This window comes from Triticum dicoccoides, chromosome 3B, assembly GCF_002162155.2.
Source record: "Triticum dicoccoides isolate Atlit2015 ecotype Zavitan chromosome 3B, WEW_v2.0, whole genome shotgun sequence".
In the NCBI taxonomy this organism is placed as follows: Eukaryota; Viridiplantae; Streptophyta; class Magnoliopsida; order Poales; family Poaceae; genus Triticum; species Triticum dicoccoides.
Genome location: NC_041385.1, coordinates 241,270,858 through 241,284,923, shown reverse-complemented (window position 1 = coordinate 241,284,923; position 14,066 = coordinate 241,270,858).

The following is a 14,066-nucleotide window of genomic DNA, read 5'->3' as shown; positions in this document are numbered from 1 at the left end:
GACTCCGGGAGAAGAGGGTGGGAGGGCGGGAAAACAAAGGCAACTAGGAAGGGGAAACCCGATGAATAACTTGAAGAGAAGACACCGGTTCAAAGAATGCAAATGTGTCGCACGAGTAGGAAGGATACTCGATTATGGACTCCGGTTCCGAGAAGAAAAGGGGTGGGCGGGTGGGAAAAAGAAAACAACTGAGGATAGAGAAACAACTTTGTTGAGAGCAATCTGAGGATTGAACTTGCAAAGATGAAGAGGGTCGAGTCAACTTGACGAGAAATGCACCGGATGAAAAGAGCTGAGGAACAACAATTGAAAAACCAACTGCGTGAACATAAAGAAAATTTGAAGGGGAAGAGAAGTAATTCAAAAACACCTACGTCAAGATTCCTCACCAGAGGGACGAAGGGGCTGAGGAGTAAAAAGAATTCCTACTCTCCGATATAAGTAGACTCCGAAAACAGTTTTCTTCTAGACTCGACAACGGCCAAACTACACGATCAATCAAGGGGGCTCCTAAGGTCGGTCGAGGCTCTGATACCAACTTGTCACGCCCAAGATGCGACCCCATCCTAAAAACTCGAAGGTCCCACCAAGGATAGAAGCGCATCTTGAAGACGCTTTTGCAAGGTGGATATCATTACATCAACATTACATAATAGATGGGGATACATACAAAAGGCATCCAATGCCACACGAATACAACATCATCATACATAAGAACATCATCCGCCTATGGATGAAACACAAACAGAAGCTCAAACTACACCCACCCTGCTAGCCCAGGCTGACGACCTGGAACCTATCCCCTGATCAAAGAAGAAGCAGAAGAAGAACTCCAAAACAAGCGAACATCGCTCTCGCATCAAGATCATCGCATAACATGTACCTGCAACTGTTGTTGTAGTAATCTGTGAGCCACGAGGACTCATCAATCCTATTACCATGGGTATCAAGACTAGCAAAGCTTAATGGGTAAGGAAGGGGTAAAGTGGTGAGGTTGCAGCAGCGACTAAGCATATATGGTGGCTAACATACGCAAATGAGAGCGAGAAGAGAAACAACGGAATGGCCGTGAAGCTAGCAATGATCAAGAGGTGATCCTGAACTCCTACTTACGTCAAACATAACCCAAAAACCGTGTTCACTTCCCGGACTCCGCTGAAAAGAGACCGTCACGGCTACACACGCGGTTGATGCGTTTTAATTTGAATCTGGTGTCAAGTTATCTACAAACGGACATTAACAAATTCCCATCTACCACATAACCGTGGGCACGGCTCTCGAAAGTTTATAACCTTGCAGGGGTGTCCCAACTTAGCCCATGATAAGCTCTCATGGTCAACGAAGGATATTCCTTCTCCCAGGAAGACCCGATCAGTCTCAGAATCCCGGTCTACAAGACATTTTGACAATGGTAAAACAAGACCAGCAAAGCCGCCCGGATGTGCCGACAAATCCCGATAGGAGCTGCACATATCTCGTTCTCAGGGCACACCGGATGAGCCAGACGTCGGGTTGGCATAGACCCTGGTTGCCCAGGGGGCGCCGGACATCACTCGGTTCGGACCAGCACTTAGAGAAGCACTGGCCCGGGGGCTAAAATAAAGATGACCCTCGGGTTGGCCGACCCAAGGGAAAGGTATAGGTGGTGGTGAGGCAAATGGTAAAACCAAGGTTGGGCCTTGCTGGAGGAGTTTTATTCAAAGCGAACTATCAAGGGGGTCCCATAAATCACCCAACCGCGTAAGGAACGCAAAACCCGGGAACATAACACCGGTATGACGGAAACTAGGGTGGCAAGAGTGGAACAAAACACCAGGCATAAGGCCGAGCCTTCCACCCTTTACCAAGTATATAGATGCATTAATTAATATAAGAGATATTGTGATATCCCAACATAATCATGTCCATCATGGAGCAATCTTCAACTTCACCTGCAACTAACAACGCTATAAGAGGGGTTGAGCAAAGCGATAACATAGCCAAGCAACGGTTTGCTAGGAAGGGTGTAAAAGGTTAGAGGCTGACATGGCAAATTGGGAGGCTTGAAGAGCAAATGATAGGTAGCGCAGCATAGCGATAGAACGAAGCAACTAGCATAGCAATGATAGTAGTGAGATCCAGGGTAGTGGTCATCTTGCCTGAAATCCTGCTAGGAAGAAGAACGTGTCCATGAAGGAGATGAACGGGAGTAGTCGAACGAATCCTCACAATCGCGACATTACCGGAACTAAGAAGCAACACCAGAAAGAAACAAACAACATGGTAAACACACAAGCATAAACATGTCATGATGCACAAACAAGTATGATGCATGTCCGGTTTAATGAGGCATGGCATGGCAATATGCACAAACAACAGTACAAGTTAAGTGGAGCTCAATATGCAACGAGTTGCATATTGACGAAACACCACATCAATTATTTAGTTCTCTCTCGTTTAGGAACACAACAATATTACATGTTGTTATAAACATGGCAAGAGGTGAAACATAATCAAACTAACTATTTAGGCAAGTTTAAATGAGGCCGGAACAACGAACAACAATTCCGGAAAATTCTCATGTCCATATTTCGAATTTGGTACTGATCTGCCCTAAACCATATTTTAATGTTGTTAAACAGGAAAATAAAGTGGATCATGTCATTCTATGCATTTTTATGCCCCAAATACATATAAAGTTTATTAGAATCGAATATACGGTTATTTAGTTATGAAACAAACCATTTTAGCATGTCATTTATGCAAAATTAATGGAAACAACAATTTTAATCATCTTCAACATGAATGAAAGTTGGACATTGTGAAACTTCATGAAAATCTGAGCAAGATGCATATATGACATGTTTCAATCCGATGCACGATTATTTAAATATGAGCAAAGCAAATAAATGGCATTTTCTGCAATCATGCAATAACTGGGAAAAATAACTAAATGCACAGGTAGAAAGAGAAAAAAACATGCGTGGGAGGCTCCATGAGAATCGATCCCAAGACCTCCTGCTGTTTGTGCGCTGAGATGACCAGTGGGCTACTGACTGAATTGTGGTGAAGAATGGACTTGACAGTAGGTGAAACATGAGCAGAGCTTGATCTGGGTGAAGCACAAATTGGTGAAAACAAAAAGGTGCGGCCGTGGGGATTTGATCCCTGGTCGCCTGGGTAGAATTGCAGCGCAACGACCAGCTAGGCTGAAATGTGTTTGTGCACTGTAGGGGTTCGGCCCTGGATGACAGATCCTCTCGAACTGAACTGAATTGAAGAAACAAGAACAAGTAGCAAAAGGGAAATAAATGGGGTGCTCGGGATTTGATCCCGAGACCCCTTGGATACGAGCATGCGCTGTTAACCAGATGGACTACTATAGACCTCTGCTAAGAAATGCCTTATAATCAAGATGAATGCCCTGGCGTTGATCTGACGAAACTGAAAACGGACGGGGGACATGGCCGGCGCCGGGAGCCAACACCAGCGGCTGCAGGTCGCCGGCGGGGTTGCGGAAACGTACAAGGGTGCGCGCGTGCATGCGGGGAGCGGAGGAAAGAGGCTGGAGCTTGAGCATCGAGCTGGAGCTCGTCTCGGCTGCGGCGCACAGCGATACATGGGCGCGTGTGCTGACGGGTATGTGGATCATGCTAAAGAAGCAGCTCGGCTCTAAGTGAAGCATAAGACGAACCAGAGCAAAACACAAAGGCCGGCCTCCCGGGTCGAGGCGCTCGGCCACGGCCACGGCGGGCGTGCAGCGAGGCGTGCGGGTTGGGCGCCGAATGGCAGCAACGACGACGGAAAACAACGGGAACGATGATGGGGAGGAGAAGATCTTCACCGTGGGGGTGCCGCTGGAGTCGTACGAGGTCGACGGAGATCGGAGACGGCAGGAGGATGCGCTGATCGAAGCGGTGCTCGGCTCCGTGAAGAAGAGGAAGCAGGGGAAGAAGACAGCGACATAGTGGAGGCGACCTAGTGCGGGGAACGCGTCGGAACGGACGTAGTCGACGTCGAGGAAGCAGATGGACATGTCAGAGATGAGCTTGACGCCCTCCGGCTGCGAGCACGACGGCGGCGGGGTTTTCTCTCGGGTGCTCTGTTCTTGGAGAAGAAGGACAAACAGAGGAAGCAGAGGGATTGTGGCGGCGGCGAGAGGGGAAGAGGGAAACCCTAGGGATGCCACGAGGGCTTTATAGGGGCGCGGGCAGGCGCTGGCCTCGATGTCCGTGAGCCTCCTGCTCACGGCGCTGCTGCTGTTGTACTCTGGAGGAAGGAGACGCCGTGAGGGAGGGAGCAGGTGGCCGTTCGGCTCGACTGGGCCGGGGAAAGAAGGGCCCAGGTGGGCTGCGGGGAGTGAGTGCTGGTGGGATGCATTGTTGCCACTGCTGCTTCTCTTCTTCCCTTTTCTTCAGACATAAAACAAGACAGAAAAGCACAGGAATAATGGAGAGGGCGGAGAGAGATATGAGAATATCCCTGGAGTCCAGAATTTGTGTAGAATTATAATAAATTGCTTTGGGCATTTTTAAGGATATAAAAATAATTCAAGTTTGAATTATATTCAAACTTGAGCCATTTTTAACCCAACCAAAACACTTTCAAATGGGCTGAAAATTAGCAGAGAGGATGTAGGCACAGTGCAGGATTTATAGGAAAAGAATGAACATTTATTGAGGACAGAAAAATGCCACTTGCAAGAAATGTGTGAGAATTGAAAGGAAGAAGCTAGTGATGGGGTGATGCACTTGATGATGGTTTAGATGGAAGGGAAAGATGGAACAGCAAATAAGATGAGGAGAAGGAGTTCACAAAGATAACAAGCACACAACAAAGATGATCATGATGCAAATGCAACAACAATGACAAAATACAATAGCACATCATGAAGCATATGACAAAGAAAGATGATCATGGCAACAACAAGGATGGCAAAATACAATTATTAAATAGCATGATGCAAGAAGCAAAATATGACAAGCACTCAACATGAACATAGCAACAAACATAATAAACACATGACAACAACTAAAAATAAATGGAAGGCAACTCGGGTCTCGGGGCGTTACACCAACCCCTTCTTAATCCTCAGAGTTGATGCTATCAAGTAACCAAGCTGCTCCTGTTTGGTTTTCAAGAAATACTCAGATGCCTCCTCTTGAGTTGGCACCTTGGCAACCTTCTCCTTCTTTGCCTTCTCCTTCTTCTCTTGAGCTTGAACTGATTGTGGATCATCTTCATTCATGACAACCTTATTGTCCTCAAAGTCTGGATAAATTGGAAAATGTTCCTTATCCAATTGATACTTTCCTGTGCCCATCTTTGAGTTAATCAACTCCTGGATCTGAGGTGCATATCCACAGCTCCTCTTCTGATCTGCTGCAGTCCTCTTGATTGTTTCAACTATGAGGCTCATGACTTTGAACTTCTGGGCCACATCAAACACATGCAACATGTTGATGGCATGCCCTCTGATCATGTTATGGTCACCTGACTTGGGCAACAAAGTGTGCCTCAGAATCCAATTTATGGTTGGCAACCCTCACAGCAGAAAGTGAACAGGTCCAAACTTGTGAGTCTCTACTGCCTTGTCAGGAATTTCCTTGTACATATGAGCCATTGAATTGTGACCCAACTTCTTCTTTGCATAAATGTCCAGGTCATCCTCTTCTTCCTTGGGGGCATTTATGAGACTTGCCCATTCTCCAACAGTGGACTGGTACCTTGTACCCTCAGACATCCAAACAATCCTACCATCTGGGTAAAAATGTGCTGTGGAGTAGAACTGCATGATAAGCTCATCATTCCAGTTGGTGAACTTCTGTCCAACAAAATCTGCAACTCCACAAGCAACAAAGCTGTCTTCAACTCCAGGGTAGTGCTGCTCATTTTCCCTGATGAATTTCCAGTCAACCCACCTCATATCACAGACTATGGGCTTCTTGTCCAACAGAATGGTCTCATAAAAGTCCTGCTGTTCCTTTGTATGGAACCTGTAGTCAACAACAGTTCTTCTTCTTGAAGCATATGGGTCTTCCATCCTCCACAGCCTCAGCCCTGAATCCTTCCTGATTCTCATGTCCTCAGCCACAGGATGGGCATCATTGTGGTCCGGTATCTTGGGCTTGAGCTTTCTAAGGACCTGTCCTTCCTCATCCTCTTCTTCAGCAACATTTGGCACTGGGGCCTTGTTCTTCTTAGCAGCTGGAATACTCCTAGTATTCCTCTTTGGAACTTGCTTGGCCTTGGAGGCAGCTCTGGGTGCTTCCTTGGGCTTGGATGTTGTAGCCCCTGATCTGATTGCATCTCCCATGAGCTTAGCTGCCTTAGGTGCTGGTGCAGCATCCTCTTCCTCATTATCAGAATCCCTTCTCATTGAGGGCTTTCCAAGGACCTTGGCAGTTGTGGTTCTTGCTCTCTTCTTTTTCTTGTCCTGATCACCATCATCCTCTGATTCAAGTGTGAACTTCATAGTTGCACCAGTGGGGACTTTCTGAGGTTTGGATGATGTTTCTTTCCTTGCAGGTGCCTCTTTGGGTTGAGCTTGAGTTGGCACTTGAGTGGACTTCCTAGCCTTTGGCATTGAAGTTCTCTTGGCAGGAACTTTCTTCTTCAGACCTGGCTTTGTGCTTTGAGCAGAGCCATATTCTTTCTTGAGCACCACTTTCTTGGAAGTGGCCTCATCTTCCTCAGCTTTGTAATCTTCATCCTCAGAATCTGAAGTTCTTTTCCTCCTTTGCCTAGTAGCAGCCTTAGGCAAATTTCTAGGAGTACTTCTGCTCCCATCATATGAAGTTGAGGGACTAGTGCCCTCACTCAAGTCCATGTGCTCTTCTGACCTGTTCTGGCTATCACTTTGATCAGACATACTGCAAAAAGCTGACTGCTGACCCTGTGAAGAGTTATAGATGAGATAGAAAAGATGAGCATCACAAAATGCAGAGATTTTTGCAAAAAAAATGATTCAAAAGTTCAGTTTTAGTTTTCCACAGAAAGCATTTCGGATCAACCGATTTTCAAACTCGGTGATACCGAAGCAGTTTTGGAACCTAAACTGATGATCTCGGTTGGACCGAGTTTCAGTTCGGTGGCACCGAGACTGCTAGGGTTTCACAGAATCCTCAAGTTGGTCGCACCGATTAGTAATTCTCGGTCAGACCGAGAGTCACTAGTGCAATGTCATAAGCCAAATTGGTGAGACCGAGTTTTTCAACTCGGTGGGTCCGAGATGGTTTTGGCAGAAACCTAACCCTAAAAATTTGAATCGCATCTAATCTATGGACTTCTTTGGCTGGATAGAAGAATCTCAATCGTGGCAAGAATCAATATGAAAACAATGTGCTAGGAATCAGACGTGGATAGCACAAAGATCAAGTCCATACCCTATCTTGGCGGTGGACTTGCTACGACGGCAACGGCGGGGACGAAATTCGTTGACGGCGGCAAAGACCAGCGACATGAGGCTGTTGGCAATGAGGAGACGATCCGTAGACCACGATGGCAGAGCGAGCTGTAGCGTGGGCGAAGGGTTTCAGAGAAATTTCCAAACTTTTGCCCGTGGCTATATATAGCCCGACCCTGTCGGTGTGACCGAGTGGAACAACTCGGTGGCACCGAGATGCATAACTGTGTACAGTTACAGCAAATCGGTGAGACCGAAAAGTTCAAATTGGTTGCACCGAGATTGAAAACTCAGATCAACTTGATGTTCTCGGTTGGACCGAAATGGAGGAATCAGTATGACCGAGAATCACAAAGAGGTTTTGGAAGTCTAAGTCTATGACGAATCGGGGACTCCCAGTGCTCCTCACACAGAGTGGTTCGAATCTGACTTGATCAAATTTTGTGATGTAGCATGAATAGAGTTTGAGATGAGAAAAACATAGATAGCTAAAGAAGGTTCTTAGGCATTCTTGTCCATCCACTTGGCAAAAAGAAAAGAACCCAAACAATCAAAACAACAAGTGGATGTCCATGAATGAGTAAAATATGCACCAACATGCTCACACAATAAGATAGCAAATAAAATATGTGGCAAAGCATGCACAACCAATTCTAGCATCTATCAAGCAATTGGCGATGACTAGGTCATCTATATATGAGTATATGGACTTAGGAGTCAAATGAGAACATTTGATCATAGGTCATACTCATCGTTTAAGCTCAAGTGGGGTTACCACTTTTACATAATGCATTAATGTGTTCACACCATTAGAGTTGCTTTGACTCAATTCTTAGAGTTAAGCTCCCCCTAGATGTGAGATCCCCCCTTAGAGGGATGAACTAACCTTGGGTTTTGTCGATGATGACTTCATGTAGGTGTTGAAGATGTGGATGCTCAATGTTGGTGTAGACCATTTGGAGCAATCCTTTGGAGTGAGTTGCACTTCAAGTTACCTACATGGGTTAGTCCCACAAGGAACAAACAAAAATATCCATAGACATAGAGTGATGCACACACAAGATGATGTCCATGAATTCATTAGGTTACCTTGTCCCTTGCCTTACTAACATGAGGGTTTGTGACTCCTTGAACTAGTGCAAGATGTGGAAGTTGATTGCACTTGTTCTTGCCAAAATGATATGAGTGAAGAATGTTGGCGGAGTCACCCTCAAGAACTCTCTAGTTCTTCTTCTTCGCGATCCACATCATCTTGATGGGAATCCTTGGAGTTGTAGTTGTACTTGATGAAGTAGAACTTGACGTAGTCTTGGGAACCCACTTGAACGAGGCTTTAGGTGCTTCTTCAAATGCATCAATCTCTTCTTGAAGCTTGTCCTTGCCTTTGTTCTTGTGGTCTTGTGGTGGAAGATCATCTTGAGCTTGTGTTCCCTTGAAGGAAGTAGGATCATACTTCTCTTGTTGAGGAACAAACTTCATCTTGGGGTATTGATCTTCTTCCCACTCAACTCCATTGGCATTGAACTTTCGTTCAAAACCAACACCTTGATTCTTCCGGTGCCTTCCTTGCTTGCGTACAATTTCCTAGAATTGCTTACTCCCGGCAAGGCTCTTGTAAACACCCTTCTCTATAATTCCCTTCAATAAGCTATTTTCTTGCTCAAGTGTAACTTGGCTAAGAGAATCATTAGTGGAATCAAGAGAACTACTAGAAGCAACAATATTGGATTTGACATTATTATTGTTACCACTAGAGGAAGTATCTTTCTTGTACTTGTTACTAGACTTGACTTGAGGCATGTAAGTAGATAAGAGTAAATGCTTGGCAATATAAGAAGAACTTTTCTTGCGAAGATCATCATTGATTGCTTTTAAGAACTCATGCTCTTGCTCAAGATTGAGCTTTTCAAAGCGTAACTTCTCATGAGCCCTTAAAGTTCTCGATGATCTTCGTAGATAGTTTCATGAGATAACTTAAGAGAGTTTAATTCTTTAGTTAGAAGCTCAATCTTCTCCTTATCATTGTCATTCGTTTTATCTTGTTTAGCATGATTAATTGACGTTTCATCATAGTATTCATCACTAGAGTTGTCAACAAGTAAATCATCATCCACAAGCAAGTTAGCTTCATCACTATTGAAATCAACATACTCAGGATGTGTTACCTTTGGACCTTTGGCCATGAAGCATCTTCCAACACCTTCATTTGGTGAGTCAAATATGTCGTAGGAGTTGGTTGACACAAGTGCTAGACCGGCAACACCTTCATCTTGAGTATATTCGGAGTCGGAGTGATAGCTTCTCTCGGAGTGATTGTCAGAGTCGGAGCCGGATACCCATTCACCAACATGAGCTTGATGTCTTCGTTTTGTGTAGCTACTTGATGACTTGTCCTTCCTCTCAGAATTCTTGCTTCTCCGTGAGGGTCTTCTTTCATAACGATCATCTCTACTCCTCTCTCTTGGTGGTGATTCTTCTCTTTTGCTCCTTCTTAGAGAATCTTCTCTTCTTTTGTAGGGTGTCGTACACTCATTGGAGTAGTGTCCGGGTCTCCCACAATTGTAGCAATTGCGCTCTCGACTAGAAGATCTCTTGTCATTGTAAGACCTTGATTTGGAGCTTCTTTCTTTGCTTCTACTCTTGTAGAATTTGTTGAAGTTCTTCACCATTAAGCTCAATTCTTCATTGAAGGTTGGTTTCTCACTTGATGATGTGGGGGCTTCACTTGAGGATTTGTAAGCACCACTTGACTTGTTGTGAAGTTCCTCCTTATCCTTGAGTGACATCTCATGAGCAAAAATTCTTCCAATGACTTCTGTTGGCTTGAGATCTTTGTAGTTTGGCATCATTTGAATCAATGTGCACACGGTATCATACTTTCCATCCAATGCTCTTAAGATCTTCTTGATGATGAATTTGTCGGTCATCTCTTCACTCCCTAAGCCGGCAATCTCATTTGTGATAAGAGCAAGCCTAGAGTACATTTCAGCGACACCTTCACCATCCTTCATTTTGAACTTGTCAAGCTGACTCTGGAGCACATCCAACTTGGATTCCTTGACGGACTCGGTACCTTCATGCATATCAATCAAAGTATCCCAAATTTCCTTTGCATTCTCAAGACGGCTGATTTTGTTGAATTCTTCGGGGCACAATCCGTTGAAGATGATATCACAAGATTGAGCGTTGTATTGCAGCATCTTCAATTCTTCCGCATTAGCTTCACGGTTTGATTCTCTCCCATCGAAAAATTCACCTTGCAAGCCAATACAAATAATTGCCCAAACGGCGGGGTTATGTCCAAGAATATGCATTTTCATCTTATGCTTCCAACTAGCAAAATTAGTACCATCAAAGTAAGGAACTCTACGGTGATAATTTCCCTCGCTAGACGCCATACTCTCCTAGGTTGTGAAACCAAGGCTATGACCACCAAAAGCTATGGAAATCAAAGCAAATGGAGACCAAAGCTCTGATACCACTTGTAGGACCTTGAAGTATGTCTAGAGGGGGGGGGTGATTAGACTACTTGACCAATAAAAACTTAACCTTTTCCCAATTTTAGAGTTTGGCAGATTTTAGCTATTTTAGGACAAGTCAAGCAATCATCACACAATTCAAGGAAGCATGCAAAGAGTATATAGGCAACGGAAATTAAAGCATGCAACTTGCAAGAAAGTAAAGGGAAGGGTTTGGAGGATTCAAACGCAATTGGAGACACGGATGTTTTTGGCGTGGTTCCGATAGGTGGTGCTATCATACATCCACATTGATGGAGACTTCAACCCGCGAAGGGTAATGGCTGCGCGAGTCCACGGAGGGCTCCACCCACGAAGGATCCACGAAGAAGCAACCTTGTCTATCCCACCATGGCTGTCGCCCACGAAGGACTTGCCTCACTAGCGGTAGATCTTCACGAAGTAGGCGATCTCCTTGCCCTTACAAACTCCTTGGTTCAACTCCACAATCTTGTCGGAGGCTCCCAAGTGACACCTAGCCAATCTAGGAGACACCACTCTCCAAGAAGTAACAAATGGTGCGTTGATGATGAACTCCTTGCTCTTGTGCTTCAAATGATAGTCTCCCCAACACTCAACTCTCTCTCAAAGGTTTTGGATCTGGTGGAAAGAAGATTTGAGTGGAAAGCAACTTGGGGAAGGCTAGAGATCAAGATTCATATGGTAGGAATGGAATATCTTGGCCTCAACACATGAGTAGGTAGTTCTCTCTCAAAAATGGTAAGTTGGAAGTGTAGGTTCGTTCTGATGGCTCTCTCCACGAATGAAGAGGAGGTGGAGGGGTATATATAGCCTCCACACAAAATCTAACCGTTACACACAATTTACCAAACTCGGTGGGACCGAATTGTTAAACTCGGTCGGACCGATTTAGTAAACCTAGTGACCGTTAGTGATTTTCGGTGGGACTGACATGCATCTCGGTGAGACCGATTCGGTTAGGGTTAGGGCATAACGTAATCTCGGTAAGACCGATTACACAAACTCGGTGAGACCGATTTGGTAATAAGCTTTCTGAGAGTTGGTCAGGTAAACTCGGTGGGACCGATTTGCTCTTTTCGGTGAGACCGAAATGTTACAAAAAGGAAACAGAGAGTTTACATTGCAATCTCGGTGGGACCGATCGCTCACTTCGGTTAGACCGAAACGTTACGAAGGGAAACAAAGAGATTGCAACCCCATCTCGGTGAGACCGAGATCCCTATCGGTAAGGCCGATTTGCTTAGGGTCTGTGGCAGTGGCTATGACTTTTGGAATCGGTGGCGCCGGATAGGAAGTTTCGGTGTGACCGATTTTGGCTCTGGATTTAGGTGATTTGTGGATGTGGGAAAGTAGTTGAGGGTTTGGGAGCATATCACTAAGGACATGAAGCAAGAGGCTCATTAAGCAACACCTCATCCCTCCTTGATAGTATTGGCTTTTCCTATAGACTCAATGTGATCTTGGATCACTAAAATATAAAATGAAGAGTCTTGAGCTTTTGAGCTTGAGCCAATCCTTTGTCCTTAGTATTTTGAGGGATCCACTTTCATCATCCATGCCATGCCATTCATTGAGCTTTCCTGAAATAATAGTCTTGGAATAGCATTAGCTCAATGAGCTATATGTTGTTATGAATTACCAAAACCACCTAGGGATAGTTGCACTTTCAATCTCCCCCTTTTTGGTAATTGATGACAACATATAGATCAAAGCTTCGACAAATGATAATAAGATTTAATAACATCATCGCTTGGAGAAGTATGTGATAAGCAAGAGCTCCCCCTAAATTTGTGCATAGTTTTAGATTTGCTTTGGACTGCAAATGCACAATGAATTAGGCTCATGGGTTACTCTTCCATGTCACATACATCTTGGTGGAGCGCTCAAAATAATAAACAATGACACGTGCGCGCCTCGCCACTATATGTACGTGTACATGCTACGTGCGCGCCTCTACTATGACACGTGCGCGCCCCTACATCCACCAGTATATATGTACGTACACGTTCGCGACCAGAATGACAACGCTACGTACGCTTCGACCAGGTGGGTCCCGACTATCAGGCACTTCCTTGCGTGCGAAGATGTAGCTGGTGGGTCCCAGCAGTCAGGGGGGCGAATCATTTTTTTGGACGCACTTCCTTGCGTGCGAAGATGTAATTGGTGGGTCCCAGCAGATAGGGGGAAATGTTTTTTCGCTAAATACGTTGGCCCGTCCAGTGGGTCCCCGCTGTCAGGTGGAGGAATAATTATTTTGCGCGTAATAAGGAGGCACTTCCTTGCTACGGTCGTGGACCCAGCTGTCAGCCTCTCCACGTACAGTCCACGTCCGATGGAAGCCATTCCTTGACCACGTTGATGACACTACGCCGAGAGCACCAGGGCGGTGGATGATGGCGAGGCCTAGGAAGGGGACGATGCGGAGCCGGGGAAGACGCGGTAGTGGATGCCCACGCGTAGAGGAGTATGAGGGTTCACTCGTTCAGCTGCGGCGTGAGGCTGCCGTCGCCGCAGAATAACAGGGGTGTGGGTGCGTAGAGGGATGGCCTGGACAGCGGTGGGAGTAGTAGGGGGCGGAGAGGCCTCCGCGGCATCACAGCCGGCCACGGGCGGCAGGAGCAGGCGGCACGACCGGTGCTACTTTGGGCGGCTGGAGCAAGAAGACCAGAGGTTGAAGAAGCACTACGGCCGTTGGATGGACATCGTATAGTCACTGGAGCTAGAATCGTTCATATATTGACTAAAGTTGACAAAGGCCTCTGTCCCAGTCAACTTAGTAGGCCCACAAGTCAGCCTCCCACCAAGGTTGGTCCCAGCTAGCAGGGGGGTATTCATTTTTTTGTGCGTAATAAGGAGGCACTTCCGGTGGGTCCGAGCTGACAGCGGGGGGAACGTTTTTTCACGAAATACGGTGGCCCGTCCTATGGGTCCCAGCAGTCAGGGGGAAACGTTTTTTTTGTGAAATACTGGTGACCTGTCCGGTGGGTCCCTCCTATTAGGTGGAGGAATAATTATTTTCCGCGTAATAAGGAGGCACTTCCTTGTGGCTGCCATGGACCCAGCTGTCAGCCTCTCCACGTACAGTACTCTTCCGATGGAAGTCGGTCGTTGACCACATTGACCACGCCGCGCCAAGAGCACCACGGCGGTGGACGATGGTGAGGCCTAGGAAGGGGACGACG